The sequence below is a fragment of the Bactrocera dorsalis genome, unplaced genomic scaffold (assembly GCF_023373825.1).
Source record: "Bactrocera dorsalis isolate Fly_Bdor unplaced genomic scaffold, ASM2337382v1 BdCtg074, whole genome shotgun sequence".
Taxonomy (NCBI): Eukaryota; Metazoa; Arthropoda; class Insecta; order Diptera; family Tephritidae; genus Bactrocera; species Bactrocera dorsalis.
The window spans coordinates 5,232-20,016 of NW_026038125.1; the positions used below are offsets into that span (position 1 = coordinate 5,232).

At 39.6% G+C, this 14,785-nt stretch overlaps 1 long non-coding RNA gene across 1 annotated transcript in view; it reads left to right on the top strand.

Moving 5' to 3' along the window:
* The first annotated feature begins 1,109 nt into the window (after positions 1 to 1,109).
* The window catches only part of LOC115066395 (uncharacterized), a 68,654-nt gene continuing 54,978 nt past the window's right edge, over positions 1,110 to 14,785 (top strand). Inside the window, exon 1 of the long non-coding RNA XR_003845970.2 lies at positions 1,110 to 1,363. This is a non-coding gene — a long non-coding RNA (uncharacterized LOC115066395). The remainder of the gene's footprint in view (positions 1,364 to 14,785) is intronic.

The following is a 14,785-nucleotide window of genomic DNA, read 5'->3' on the forward strand; positions in this document are numbered from 1 at the left end:
GGTATGGTACTTAGTATGGTGCTTATGCATATGCATATGATTATGTCTGCGGTGTTTTGTGTTATTTAACGTCAACAAAGCGCGTCTTCTTTTAGCCCCGTTTCTCAGTTACCTTTCCACATGGTTAATTTCACTTTTCCTACTTATTCACTTAGAGCAATTCATTAGAGTAAATCTAAAAGTAAATAAACAATATGAAGGCGGTTCATATATATGTGCGAGCTTTATTAGCCTTGTTATTACTACAGTATTAGGTAAACTTGATCATTGCCTAAAGAAAAGTTAGAAAGAAGACATTTGTATATTCATATGGATATGTAAGGAGGTATGTGCAATTATAGATACGCATTAATTTAATTTGGCAAATGGCAAATGCCTGGTATTGTGATCTCCGTTTCGGCTACTAACCATTTAACTAATCCTGAATCTGAACTAGATACCAGACTGTCACTAGATTATAGCCAATACTTGCTCACATTGTACCAAATTTTTTTTTTTAAGAAATTGAATGACCCTCCAAGGTCCTTAGTTTTCACGAGCAGAAAACGCAACGACTTTATTATTGCTCTTGCTTAAAATAAGTGAATCCAACCTGATCTAAATCGGATAAATTATTTTAAAATTTTGCAAATGTGCTCCGAATTGTTATATGAGTTTATAGGGTTTGTGCGGAAAGTAATTGGACTGATTTTCTTCCGCCGCGACTGTACTTCGAAGCGTGCGCGCACCAACTAGATTCGGTAGAGGGCATTCCTAACTAACGAGCGGCTGGTCAATTATTTCCGAGCACCTGAACGGTCAGGACAAACAGTTTCGCACGACATGTTTCTGTGAATGGTGCAAGCCGAAAATATAGTGCTCGTTAGAGCAGAGATACGCAATTAAATTCTGTGTGGAACTCGGTAAATCTGCGACAGAGAGGTTTGATCTGATCAAGCAGGCTTTCAGTGGCTCCAGGCATACGCCGCCGTCACCTCGCCCAAAATAGTGAAGAATGAGCAAATTCAAAATGAAAACGATGCTCATTGTCTTTTTTTGACATCAAAGGTATTGTCCACCATGAATTTGTTCCTCCTGGGCAAACCGTCAACGCCACATTTTACGTGGAAGTCCTCAAGAGACTCAAACAAAAGACATCACAGCTAATTGGAATATAAAATTTTCAAACATTCGAAAAGTTGATATTGGAATCTATATATTTTCCAGATTGCTCATCACATCGAATATTCTCCCAGAGAAGCATAATTTAGACCTCAGACAGATCTATATCGATCAAACCGGATATTTGTGCGCAACTAAGAAATACCCGAAAGTTGACTACTCGGTACTTCCTCTTCAACCCAAGTAAAAGTACATTATGTTGGTAAGTACGTGCGCTATTCAATTAGTTTAAGTGGCCACACCTCGAACCAGATGCTCGGAAGTCACATTACCTACCATACACTTTCCCAATGAAAAGCCAATAGGAATCGTTAGAAAATTGAAATTCAATACGAAATAAATACGAAAAGTCATGTGTACTAGTATGTGCGTGTGTAGTAGTGCACTAAACTAAAAAATATATAAATGGAACATCCTTATCGCACTAATCAGACATTATGATGATTTCGATTTGTGTCACTGGACATACTCAAATGCTCGTGTTTCACGCTCCTGACTGTCGTTATGTGGCAATTAATTCTATAAATGGCCATAGTGGTGAAGTTCTTGCCGCAGCCCCATGAATATGCCTACGAGAACACCATACATACACGCGAGTATATACATACATATGTAAGTGTATTGCAGGAATTTATTTATTGTGGTTCACACATTAATACAGTTTTATTATAGTATGTGGCTATATATTTGCTTATGTAATGCATCTAGAATCTTACAGTGTCTGAAAACACGACTTAAATGTTTTTCCAAAGATGCCCAATGTTTTAAATAAATAAATGGTAACTTTAGGTACTGTATTGCGTACATATGTATATATCTGTACATGTATGTATGTAAATAATGAAAAATTCATATTGGTGAACACAGAAATTAATAATATTTGCATTTATTTCTTTTAACAATTTCGAAATCGACCCCTGTGCGTATTCGTTGCCATCCTTCTTTCAACTTTCTTCAATTGTGTCTAAATAACGGCAAGGTGAAGTCAAATTACCACAGGACACGCGTCAGGATCGTTACAATGTTTATGCTTTTGGTTTTTACTTCCACGCAGTGGGAAAACGCCTCCCTCAAAACCATTGAAGCCAGCCAGATAAAAGTTGAAGATGATAAAAAAGTAAATGACAATGTGAACTGAAACTTAACTCCGTTGACAAATACCAAAATTAAATAGAAGAGAAATATAGGCATGGGGGCGGAGTTGCCAACGGCAGGGCATGAACCCAAAATGACGCAGTAAGAAAGTTTCATTGATTAGTGGAGCAAATCGTTAACGGTGTCACGCCGCCATTTATAAATGCAACATGCAATATTATATACATAAATACTTAAGTGAAGGCTTATCATTGTAGAAACTAGTGCGTACAGAAATTTACGTAGCACCTTTCTCCGCCATTCATTGAGCACTGTGTGAATCGGGATTGGTTAGCAACCACGCCTACCTCTCTTTAACGGTTATGTTCGAAACTATGATAACTGCGATAGCTGTCTGAAGAGTAGCGTAGAAATGTCAAATTTTCTGCCAGTTCTGCCTGAAGAATGTTTGAGAAAGCAATTTACTTTCAAATTAATCTTATAATTATACATAAGTATATGTAAGTACTTCTACTAGTTCATTGTGAACTTTTATAATTTATACAGTTTTACTCACGCACACACACACTTATTCGCTCTGCGCGTTTCTTCCATTACTTTTAAGTATTATTTTTGCGCAGAGAAATTCCAATGTTCTTTCTGAATTTGCACACTCAGTGCGACAGCGGCGTAAGCCTTCCCACCAAAGGTAAGTAAACAAGCAAAACATTCAATTGATTTATTGCATTTCCGAATCGATAATATGGCCAACCGGCAATTAGAATTTCAACAAGCAAAGTCGACATGCGCAATGCGCAATGCGAAAGCTTTTGAAAGCGCCAATTCGCATCGAAATGCGAAATGACAAAGTGAAAAACGATCTTAGGAGCACCGACTGAGCATTGTAGCAGCCGATCCATTCAAATGCGCCTGTATGTGTTTGCATACTTAAGTGCTTACCTGGCAGTCATAGGTGGGCATACATGCGCGCTTCTGCATATGTGTGTGTGTGAGTGGATATGTGCGATGCAGTTATTGTAATAAGATAAGCTATAATTAAGCGGAAAGGGCCAGCAAAAGTGCATTTCACGTATTTGGACACCTCGGGGCGTATGTATGCTAAATAACATGCGATGGGCGTCTCGTGCCGCTAAATTTAATTTATACAATATGCAAAGAGTTAATTCCTGGTTTTCGATCGAAAATGGCGTTCGCATCTTGTTAACGCGAAGAGGGCATGCAAGCGCCCATGAAAGTGCTGACATGCAACATACATACTTATATACATACAGGCACATACATATATATAACTTCATATAGGGTATCCAAAGCCAGAGCAAAAGATGCTGAGCCCATTAAATATCACATTTGACTGAATATTGCCTGATTTTGTTGAGACACCCTGTAGATGTACGTAACGGGGCGTTTTCCAGCGTTTTGCGACAGCGGCGCCAGGAAGACTTCTTCAACGCTAAGCAATTGTCAATACGGGAAACAGCGAATACAGCAATCGGTCAAAAGCTTGGGGTTTTCCACATCCTTGATATACTTAGGGTCACTATTCAAACACTAACAGCGACGAAACACAAAACCAAATTAGTTTTTATGGGCTGTGGAGCGGCTGCGGAAGCGTTGCGATGCCGACCTTGGTTAGGTAGCTGTTCACAAGAAAGATGGTGTGAGCCGGGGACTCGATTGACCCTCTGTTTCAAAGCGTACAAGACCACATAATACTTGGCGTTGATGGTTTATCCAAGAGGAACAAATTCATGGTGGACGATGCCTTTGATGTCAAAAAAGACAATGAGCATCGTTTTCACTTTGGATTTGCTCATTCTTCCCTTTTTTGGGCGAGGAGACGCCGGCGTGTGCCACTCGGAAGATTGCCTCTTTGTCTCGGGATCATACTCAAAGATCCACGCCTAGTCACCTGTGGTTACGTTATTCAAAAATTGTGAGTCACTTTCCCACATGTTCAAATTTTCTTGGCACTCTTCCACTCGCCGCAATTCCTGGTCGTCAGTGAGCTGCATTTTCGGCTTGCACCACTCACAGAAATACGTGCTTGTCCTGACTCTCCAGGTGCTCGGGGACAACTGACCAGCCGCTTCGCGCATGCTCCGGAGTAAGTCCTATAAGTCCTATTATTTTCCGGACAAACCCTGTATTAAGATTACTATTAGAAAAAAAGCTTAATTAGAAGTTTCAAATTAATCCAAATACAGCTGAAATTATCTTGAAAATAATATGTGTGAGTGAGTGTTTGTAAGCGCCTTACCCTTAGTGCCTTTCTTTTAACAACAATCAATTCGTTGTTCTTTAATTTTTCTATAATTTATAGTGTAGACTCTCTCTCACTCTTAGACAGTGCAACACGACTATGGGCTCGCTAACTGGCGATTTAGCGCACGAACCTTCAACGATTATGCAATGCCATGCCATATTCTAAATAGAAAATTGATATTGCTGTCAAAGAGGAAAATTGCGCTGATGTGTAAAACTGCAACTTTCAGCCACTTTGTAGCTCATATTTAATGCAAGACAAAGTAGCTCGGTTACATACCGAGCGATTTCAGTGTAATTTCAATCCGCATACATATGTACATGCCTCGCATGTGCGTCCACACTGTTTAGGTACTCATAACGTTTGTAGGTATGTTCCCGCGCCGCGGAACAAACAAGGCGAAGCTCCAACTCAAATATCCGCTAATAAGACAATTCACTTAATCGCGTTCTAGTTCTGAGGAACTATTAGAAAATGCAAACGATTGCTATCATTTCTATTGCTGAGAACACTTACATGTACATATGTACATATGTATGTATGTAAGTCTATATATTGTATGTACCACTATATTCTTAACAGTTTGTCGATATACATACATATACTGCCTTCATATATTGGCCGTCTGTCGGCACTATAAGTATGTAAATATGATGGCTAACTTGGCTAAGTGAAGCTGTTTGACCAGAGAAATGTCGTCGAGTTGGTTCACTTGGAGATTTAATACAAATCTCCCCACATCTATACACATACCTATGCACATACTCATACGCACATATGGGCTTGTATGCGGTCACGGTGGACTTCAAAGCGTACACGACTGCATGAAAAAATCATTGTCGGCAAGCCGTCAGTCAGCCCGTTTTCCTTCACTCCGCTTGCCTCTTATACTCCTCTTTTCAGTGGCCTCTTGTCCCCTTGCTCCAATTCCATTCCAATAATCGTCTTCGGTTCTGCTGCTCTGCTCTTGGACATCCATCAATTTCTGCGCGCTTTCATCAACAAGCCGTCGTTCGTTCGCCACATTACCAACAACAGCAACAACAATAACGAGTCTGTGTGCGTGTTTGGTCCGAACAGTAGCGGCATTATTAGCAACAATAGCCGAGTTTTTGCAAGTGTGTTGTCTGCATTTAAATAGGCGGCCGGCAGCATTGGCGGCAGGATCAAGCGTTTACGCTAATATGAGCTCGCATGAGCAACAAGCACAATGCCGTCGCGACTTGAGAGCTCACGAAGCGGTACAAATATTCACATACATATATTTAATTTAATTTTTTTGTCAATCGGCGCGGAGAATATTTGAGTGTCGTCGCTTTGGAGAGTACGAGAATTGACATCTTTTCGTCAAAAAATATTCCATTCGGTCATGAAGCCATTGCGACTGTATGATTGCTCAGTGGCATAAAGACAACAACAAAAAACAAGTAAGGAAGGGCTAAGTTCAGGTGCAACCGAACATATTATACCTTAAGTTGTAAAATGTCAACCAGAAGATCGGAATCCAAGCAATTTTACATATCCGAGGCTGATTGTTACTTTGCATTGGGTGCGTTTATCACGTGGCGGGTCTCAAACTCTGCGCACAACCCTAAGGAGGAGAAATTTCGTTTTCTCCCTTTAGCTCACCTTCAAGCGGATGATCTTTGGCTACACAGAGGATACTTGGTCCAGGACCAAAAGTCGTGAGCTGCTTGAGTCAAATGTAAAAGAATCGTTTCCGGCTACCCCCAATTGAATGGCAATCATATTCATGATTCTTTCTGAATTTCAATTATATACCTCACACATGGACCGATATTTTCGCTTAAAAGTCAATAAGAGATACTGTAGTCCACATTTCCGGTAGGCTTGAACAGTTTGTGTTGGATTTGGCAAAATTTGGTCATAAGGTGGTATTATTCAAAAGAATTATTAGAGCAAAATATACCGCAATCGATTTCATCCCTATAACGCTACATCTATATCGCTTAGTTTTAGGTGATAGGTACAACGATTAGGTGTACAAAACTATTATACTCTGGAGCAATAGGTTGCAAGTGTATAAAAAAACGGCCAATGATGGGTAAGCTTTCAATAATTTGAATCACAATGGGAAGTGAATTTCAATTAATGTTGCAAAGATTTGCAACGATTTGTTTTGAACCCGACTGCCATATGACACTCTGATTGGGATTGAATAGAATTCAACGAGAAATAATTAGAAAATCACTGCAACATGGCAACTCTGTGTTAAAAATATCATTCGTTTTTGTTGCTGATGGAATGCCAAAGTCTGCTGTCAAATAAAAGTTATGTCGATCAAAGAAAGCTTCTGAAAAGGCGACCAATTCGTAAGCAACCCTTCAAATTATTCATAGTACGAGCATTCCTCGCAGTTACCGTTCTTTCCTCGGACCTGTTATTCCCATTTGTGCGTCCATATGTATGTACTTATAACCTTGACCACATAGTTAATCATGTGACAAACGAAAATTTGAATATATATTCATGCTTATATCTTGACTGAAGTTGATATGTGGCAAAAAATGTGGAATGCTTTCCTCTGTCTGCAAAAGTTTTTGCACCAACTAGCGGTAAATAAAGGCAAAAGCTAACAGCACTTTAATCAAATCGAGAATACAATAAGCTCAGCGGCAAACTAGAAAGTGCACATAAGTATTTCGTCACCGAGATGAGGATTTGCGATCAGAGTTGCCAAAGCCATACTGCCTATGGTACCACAGCGTTTGAGTTTCCCTATGCACAAAGTAAGAGCTTTTTATTCGTAAAACTGAGATAATTTTGCTTTCTATTTCGATTCCGAAAGGAAGCTGTCCTAATTAGACAACTAAAATCCGCATGTCCACTATCAACCAATCACTAAAAAATTCAAAAAGCCTGTTTGAAATAAAGAGCTACATCAACATCTGAGTTTTGTGTCGCACCCGATCAACAGAGTTTCATATTTTTAGAGTCTTTATATTCTGTTCAGCTCTCTTAACAAGTGAAACCCTTGAAAAACAGCTTCTTTATTTCATTTTACTGAGATAATGACACCTAATTTCACTCTTACCGATGTGCTTCCGTGTGTGCTTATGTTTATCCATACATACACACATGGGGAGTATATTCGGTCCACTGGTATTGTAATTAATTATGCCAAACTGTTGCAAGCACACCTTCCCATTTCAATGAGACTCCTTCCAAATCGCTATCTTTGTTGTTGTATTCCTCATAATAGGTTTGATTCATGCCTCGGCCAGCTTCGGTTGATTGTCAGTGTACTCAGCCATTCGTTCATTACGGAGTTAATGTGATAACTTAACTTACTCGTAACTCTTGCTGTGTTAATGGCGGCCCGAATTAAGAATTTCGTCAAGTTCGTGGCGACATTTATGAGTTTCTTTTCTCTGCTTTATCCAGACTCATTTCTCCCACCCCATGGATGGAGTTCACTTAGTGGCTGCATTCTTTTTCTATTGCAAATTTAATCAAGTTATTTCGAAAGTTTTGTGGTTTTATTACATTTATTTAACTAATCCAAATACAGCTTCCCTCTTCTAACTTAATGGTTCAAGCGAAAAGAGGCACGAAGAAAATGATCAATCCAAACCGGTTAACAGCCTTAAGTAAATTTTTAATGGATCACTCGCAGGAATTCTATGGCAATAACTCCAGTCGATTTAAAGTGCAAAATAAGCTTTAACTGGTCCATAATATAGAGTAAGTAATTTGCGAATAATTTCCTAACTAATAAACTCAGTCTGAAATAACTGTGTACGAGGGTATGTATTTGTGCACGCTTATTAATTCATAAGAAATGTTTTCTTCCCTTAGTTTAATTGTAACGAAAATGGCTAATTCTGTAGGCAACTCATGTCTCGTGGCTAAATGATTCCGCTTTGAGACATTTGGGTATGTATGTACTTATGTATGCATGCACCAGTGGATAAGCCGTCAGCCTCGACATATCTCGGTTATATGTGCCTTGTTATATACTATATATCAAACACATTTATATTGACTGTTAGTACAACTTTTTCATCGGAATGATTTCACTGAATGAAAACAGTTTGAAAACTTTAGTCACTCGCATAAAGAATACCTTAGAAATGACAGAAGGATAATTCTGCAATCCAAGTAAGAAAATTCTTATACTTTCCATACATTTGGATACATTAAAGTTTAGCCCTGCACCACGAGTATAAATAATAATAATAAGGGGTACAGATAAGTAAGACATTGGCCGGGTTAATTTATAGGGCAGATTGTTTAGTTACTATCCTTTTGTTTAAAAACGCTTGAGTACGAGCGCTGACGAAGCGTATAACCATTATGAAGTATAATAAAATCATATACTGAAAAATTTCTCAATTTCGGGAAAAATGGTGACGAATGATTCGCCCTATTTCGTTTTCAGCCAACTTCATTTCCAAAACGTATTCACTTCAAATAAAACAATTATGTCAATTGTCCGACGCCACCACATCCAGGTGCAATTTTGCCCAACGCAAACAGCTCAATATCAGGACGAAAACATTCACAAAAGTGGGGGACAATAACTGACGCACACAATGCGATTGGCCGACAGTCCACTGCCAACTAATCAACGCTGAAGAAAATAGACGCTGTGAGCGCTTTACTGTTGTTTAGCAGATTGCTCTGTCAGCTCGGATCGTTCCAGCCGCACGGATGCTCGCCATGCCCGCTGCAATGAGTTGCAGTTTGGACGCTGCGCCAAGTGTGATTTATGGTGTCCTAGAGCCTTTCAAATGCAATAATTGTCTATCACTAAATTTTAGATGAAAGTCTGTTTTATTTTTCCAACACGCACTTATGGACTCTCTCGCGCGTACATTTGTGCGTGTGGTAATGTGTCCTATAAAATGAAGTGAGACAAAAGGTCGGCCAGCCGTGCTCAGTGTGTAGGCGTCAATGGCACGAGTGACCCACACTTTAAGTGTGTGTTCGGGTGTATATGTGCAGTCTAAAATGCGGCTGCGCAATTGCGTTGAACGTAATATTGGTTTTCGGTGTTCTATAAGTGCCACATTCTTTTATCTCCGTGATCATTTGGTCATCCCCTAACAATGGGACAAGAACATTTGTTTCCTAAACGCACTTTTGACACGCTTCACACAATAAACACTCGATTTCATTTGCTATCGAGCCTCGGGCAGCGGATCATAACGAGTCCGGCAGGAGCCTACTTGCGATTAAACGCGCCAATAACAAGACAACGGCCCTTTCGAACGACCAAATAGCTTTCAGCCACAAAACTCACATTAAACTGAAATGCTATCCAGATCCTTAAGTATATTACAATTTCAATTTTCTGTGGCTGAGACTTGACTAAATAACACAACTATTTGCCACAATTAACTTATTCAAGGACTATCATATACATATTATATTTGGTTCATTGATGTTCATTATAAATATAAAAAAATAAGTTGAGGTTTGATTAGAAATACGAAAAGACTTTTTCGACTACCCAATATACTATAATACAATAGCATACTATGCAACCTGGAGAAATTTTCTGATTCAGGAGCTTGATTTTGTTCGAAAAACTTCACTGAAATGGGCGCAAAATTCCAAGAGGCCAAATTTTGTTATGCAATCCTCTCTGAAATCGTATTAATCTCCTAGATTAGCATATGGTGAATACCTGGCCAATTATATATGTATAGCAGGTCTAAAATATACCAATAAGGCTATACATTTTCGAGTATGTCCACCTTAAATGTCATTACGCACACACTCAGACTAATATGTAAGGGTGTGAACAAAAATATTCACTGATACAAAAACCTTCTTCGTTATCCCCTCACAACTTTTAACAACAAACCTTAAATCGCTGTGCAAAGCCTAAAGACGTTGATAAATGCCGCTGTGGTTTTTTACGAATTTCGTTTTCTCTGAAAACACTAGAATAATTAATAATTAATTTTATAAGGCATGCAAAACTCTAATTGTCCGAAAGCTGAGGAAGACTACATGCCATATGAGTGGCGTCTCCAGTGGAATAATACTGCTTTAGTCATATGTAAATCTTATAGCCCGTAGGAAATACTTAAAATAAGTCCAAGCAAAAATTACTTTTGAATGCAAAAGTTGTTTTAAACATATTTGAGAGATTGTGGTTATGTTAAACTTTTTCCTGCATTTGATACAGTAGCTATTCCTGAAAATCTCATTCACATTTATTTATAGGGTCACTAAATCAGAGAGAGCCCATATCCACATATACATATATATGTGATAAATGTTAGTGTTAAAGAAAAGTACTGCCCTAATTTATAGATTTCTATTTCTTATCGGTTACTCAGGCAAACGATTAGTCTAAAGCCGCTTATTTGCGAGCTCACCGATTTCCTAGGAGGTCGTCTTATACAAATGAGTGCAAATAAGTATGAATATATCATCTCTGGTTGGCGGCAAAGGCTGTGGCGATTTTGTGTCGATTAAATTCGAATTTAATTGTATTCATCTTTGCCGCGGCTATTTTGCTTATGACTGCAAAACACGACGCCTTGGTGAGGAGACAAACGCGAACGGCGTCGACACTAATTAACATAGCATTTCTGTAGCAATGCTGGTATTCTCCAACTTTGGGAGCAACAATTCCGATTATGAGCCTTTAACTGCATACATTCATATGAGTGGAAATTTACATACTTATGCATGTTTTTGTACTTAACCATATTTAAGAGGCAGTAAGTAATTAAAAACAATTCAGTAACTTTTTGTGGTGAACAGATATATTTTGCATTTAGAAAGTGGCTTAATGCATTGCTCATACATATTATGAAGTATAGTATATCTAGTTTTCTTAGAACACTTTCTGCAATGAGAATAGCTGAAGTCTATGAATGGAGAAATGCAATATTTAATGACTCAGATAAAGTGTGACCCAATAGTGTGTCTAGGTATAGCTGCCAGGACGATAGTGCCGCCATGTGAAGCTAATGATGAGAGAAGGAACTTGCCAGAGTCCTATAAGTATGTATGTATGTAGTACAAATGTATGTGCATAGTGCAAGTGTGAACGTATTGCATGTGTGCATATGGAATGTAAAAATCGAAGCTTTTACCAGTCGATATGTGTTTCTGCTCGCAAAGTAAACACCTGCACTCACCGAGATATAATTGTTTGCACTTGGTCGTTTTTTTCTCTCACAAAACTCATTAAATTTAATATGCTTCCTTTCACGGACTAATAAGCATTAATGGGTGTAGTGTTGTTGTTGCTATTTATTTATTAAGGACACGCAAAAGTTATTTGAAATTGATTTGATTTTTTATTGGCCGCATTCATATCATGGAACTTACGCTCATGAAGTGGTATGCGTGCATGTACTTACGTATGTACAGGTTTGGGTACATAGTGGCATTAAATAATTTCGAGTAGATCACATACGCGGCCACATTTCATGGCAATGCAACTGTATTGACTTTCGTTACAAATTCAATATTGTGTGCTCGAATAATCGATTTGCAATTATGCGGTTTTACAGCAACCCCTACTGCACTTTACCCGACAACGGAGGAAGGAGTGTGGAGAGAGTTCAGAAGTCATTGCTTATTTTCCATAACGTGGGAACTCGTAATGAACTAAATTGTTTCTGTTGAAATTCAAGGTTCTTTGGAAGCATAATCATAGGCGCTGCGGCTCAAGCGCGAACTTGTTTTAACTCAAAATATAGCCACATACTCGTACAGGGATTGTCCGGAAAGTAATAGGACTGAGTCGATTTAAAAAATGCATTAAACCAATCGTTACAATTCTTTAAAATTTTTCAAAATAGGCTCCTTCTGCGTCGATGCAACGCTGCCAGCGGGATTTCCAAGCATTGAAAGCGTCACATAAGGCCTTCTCCGGAATAGCCTTAAGAGCATAGATGCATGCTATTTGGCTCCCCTCTGTCGTCTCGAAATGCTTACCTTTCATCGGACTTCTCAGGCAAGGAAACAAAAAAGTCTCAGGGTCTACGGGGCGGCTGCAGAAGCGTTGAGATGCCGGCCTTGGCTGGGTAGCTGTTCACAACTAAGGCGGTGTGAGCTGGGGCGTTATCGTGGTGCAACTTCCAATTGACCTTTCGATTGAGTCTCTACAGGACTAAACCACAGCTCTTGAAAAATTTAACATGTGGGCAATTAAACTAATACTTAGTCACATTGTCGCAGGTCTCCTAGCATGGTCTTTATCAGCGACCACTTCCCGGCCCTCCAAAAAAGCCTGGTGCCACTGAAACATACAACCTCTTGCTAAAACAACATCTGGGTAATCCTACTTGATCATGTCACAGATTTACCAAGTTTCGCACGGAATTTAATCGCGTACCTCTACTCTAACGGACGCTGCATTTTCGGCTTGCACCACTAACAGAAACACGTCACGCGCGAAAATGTTTGCTCTGGCTCTCCAGGTGCTCCGGGACAACTGACCAGTCGCTCGTTCGTTAGTTAGGAACGCCCTCTACCGAATCCAATCGGTGCGCGCACGCTCCGAAGTACAGTCGCGGCAGAAGAAAATCAGTGCTATTACTTTCCGGACAAACCTTTTATATTCAATGCTCACTTAGTCACATCCGTACGTAGAAGCAAATAGTAATGACACAGACACTCTCTCGAGGGGCTATGGTAGAGCTCAAATCACGCCGGGCGTATAAAATGATTCCAGACACAAAATTCGGAATTACAAGGGTGTCTCTTTCCCTCGGATTATTGCTTTCTATAAATTAGAGTCACGACATAGTGCTGTTCTTATTGCTAAAAATTTTTTTCACCTCTATTGTGCCCTACAAATGAGAATATTCTAGGTTTCAAAAGTTCAACTAAATTGTTCCCGTAACCAAGTCTTTGTTATGAGTAAAACGAAGTTAAACCACAAAAGGCAAGTGTAATATGTATGAAAATAAACTTATCTTAGCAAATTCTGGATGCTCTGAATGAGTGGTTCTAAATATATAATAACGCGGGGTAGTGACACACTATGTTTTATTGGCTAAGATCCGATACGTATGGGAGATGCAAGCACAACGAAATTGGATATCAATTCAACCTGAATGCAATCAACATGTGCAGATCCACCGGTATTTACTGGGTTAGAACTGATCTCTTCGCCTGGCTAAATACGTGAGCGAGCAGCCAAGAGCGAAGAACACCGACAGACGCCTCTGACACATGCGCACACATCCAAAGTGTGCAGTCTTGACGAATATTTATGTATGTAAGCTTTGTTACCGTTGCAATAATGAAAGCATATGCACGAAAGCGCGGAACGGTGATAACTTCGCGAATATATTCGCTAGAGTAAGTGGTCGCTCAGCGGCTGCATGCAATGCATATTCATGCAAATATACATATACACAGACAGACGTACATATGTATGCTTATGCACACCCCCATAGATTAGATTTTAATAGTATATGCGCCAACTCGTAGCCGCTCATAAATGATGGCTTCGCATTCGTTTCCATGAATTATTCTCCTCAGTCGGTCGGTGCGAGGGGACGCGGCGGGCAGTGGGCGATGAGCGAAGCGCAGTCGGAAAAGTTGCGCTGGCATCGCAACCGTAGACCCGCTGTGTGCGTTTAATTAGCGCCATCATCTTGGCGGTCGTTTGATGGCAACGACTGTGAGCCGAGCGATAAGCGACTCGCAATCACAAATGAGTGCATCTGAGCGGCAATTCCGATGCACAGGTTGGCTAAAATTTATCATAAAACTTCGGCAAACTGCTACTGCCGCACATGCATGTGAGAGTGTGGGTATGGAAATGCGCATAGGCAAATGCCATGAAGTGCGGTCGTAAAGTAAATGAGCACACCCACCACCCTCTCATCCAACTCAGCTCATATTACTACTATTTATAGCCAACTCACATCACAATTGGGAACATTTATTATTAGCTTTATAATTTTGACAATAGCGACGAAGCTCAAAGCGCCACGCATACACGCACACACATATGAATCGGTAGCTACGAATTCGGTGGCAAATCGTTAAAATTGCTATATGATGGCGGGAAGAACCTAACCAGACAAGGCGAAACTTTATAGCCCCACGGAGTCTCGCAGCTCAGCATGCTTACATATAAACAATGTAGATATGTATGTATGTGTGCTCATTTGTTATGCTGTCAAAGTGCATGCAAAAATGAGCATGAACTCGTCGTTACATATTCATCACCATTATGCGAGCGTGTATATATGCGCAGATGTATGTATGTACATACATATACATATAAACATTTATGCATGGATATGCATATAGTTA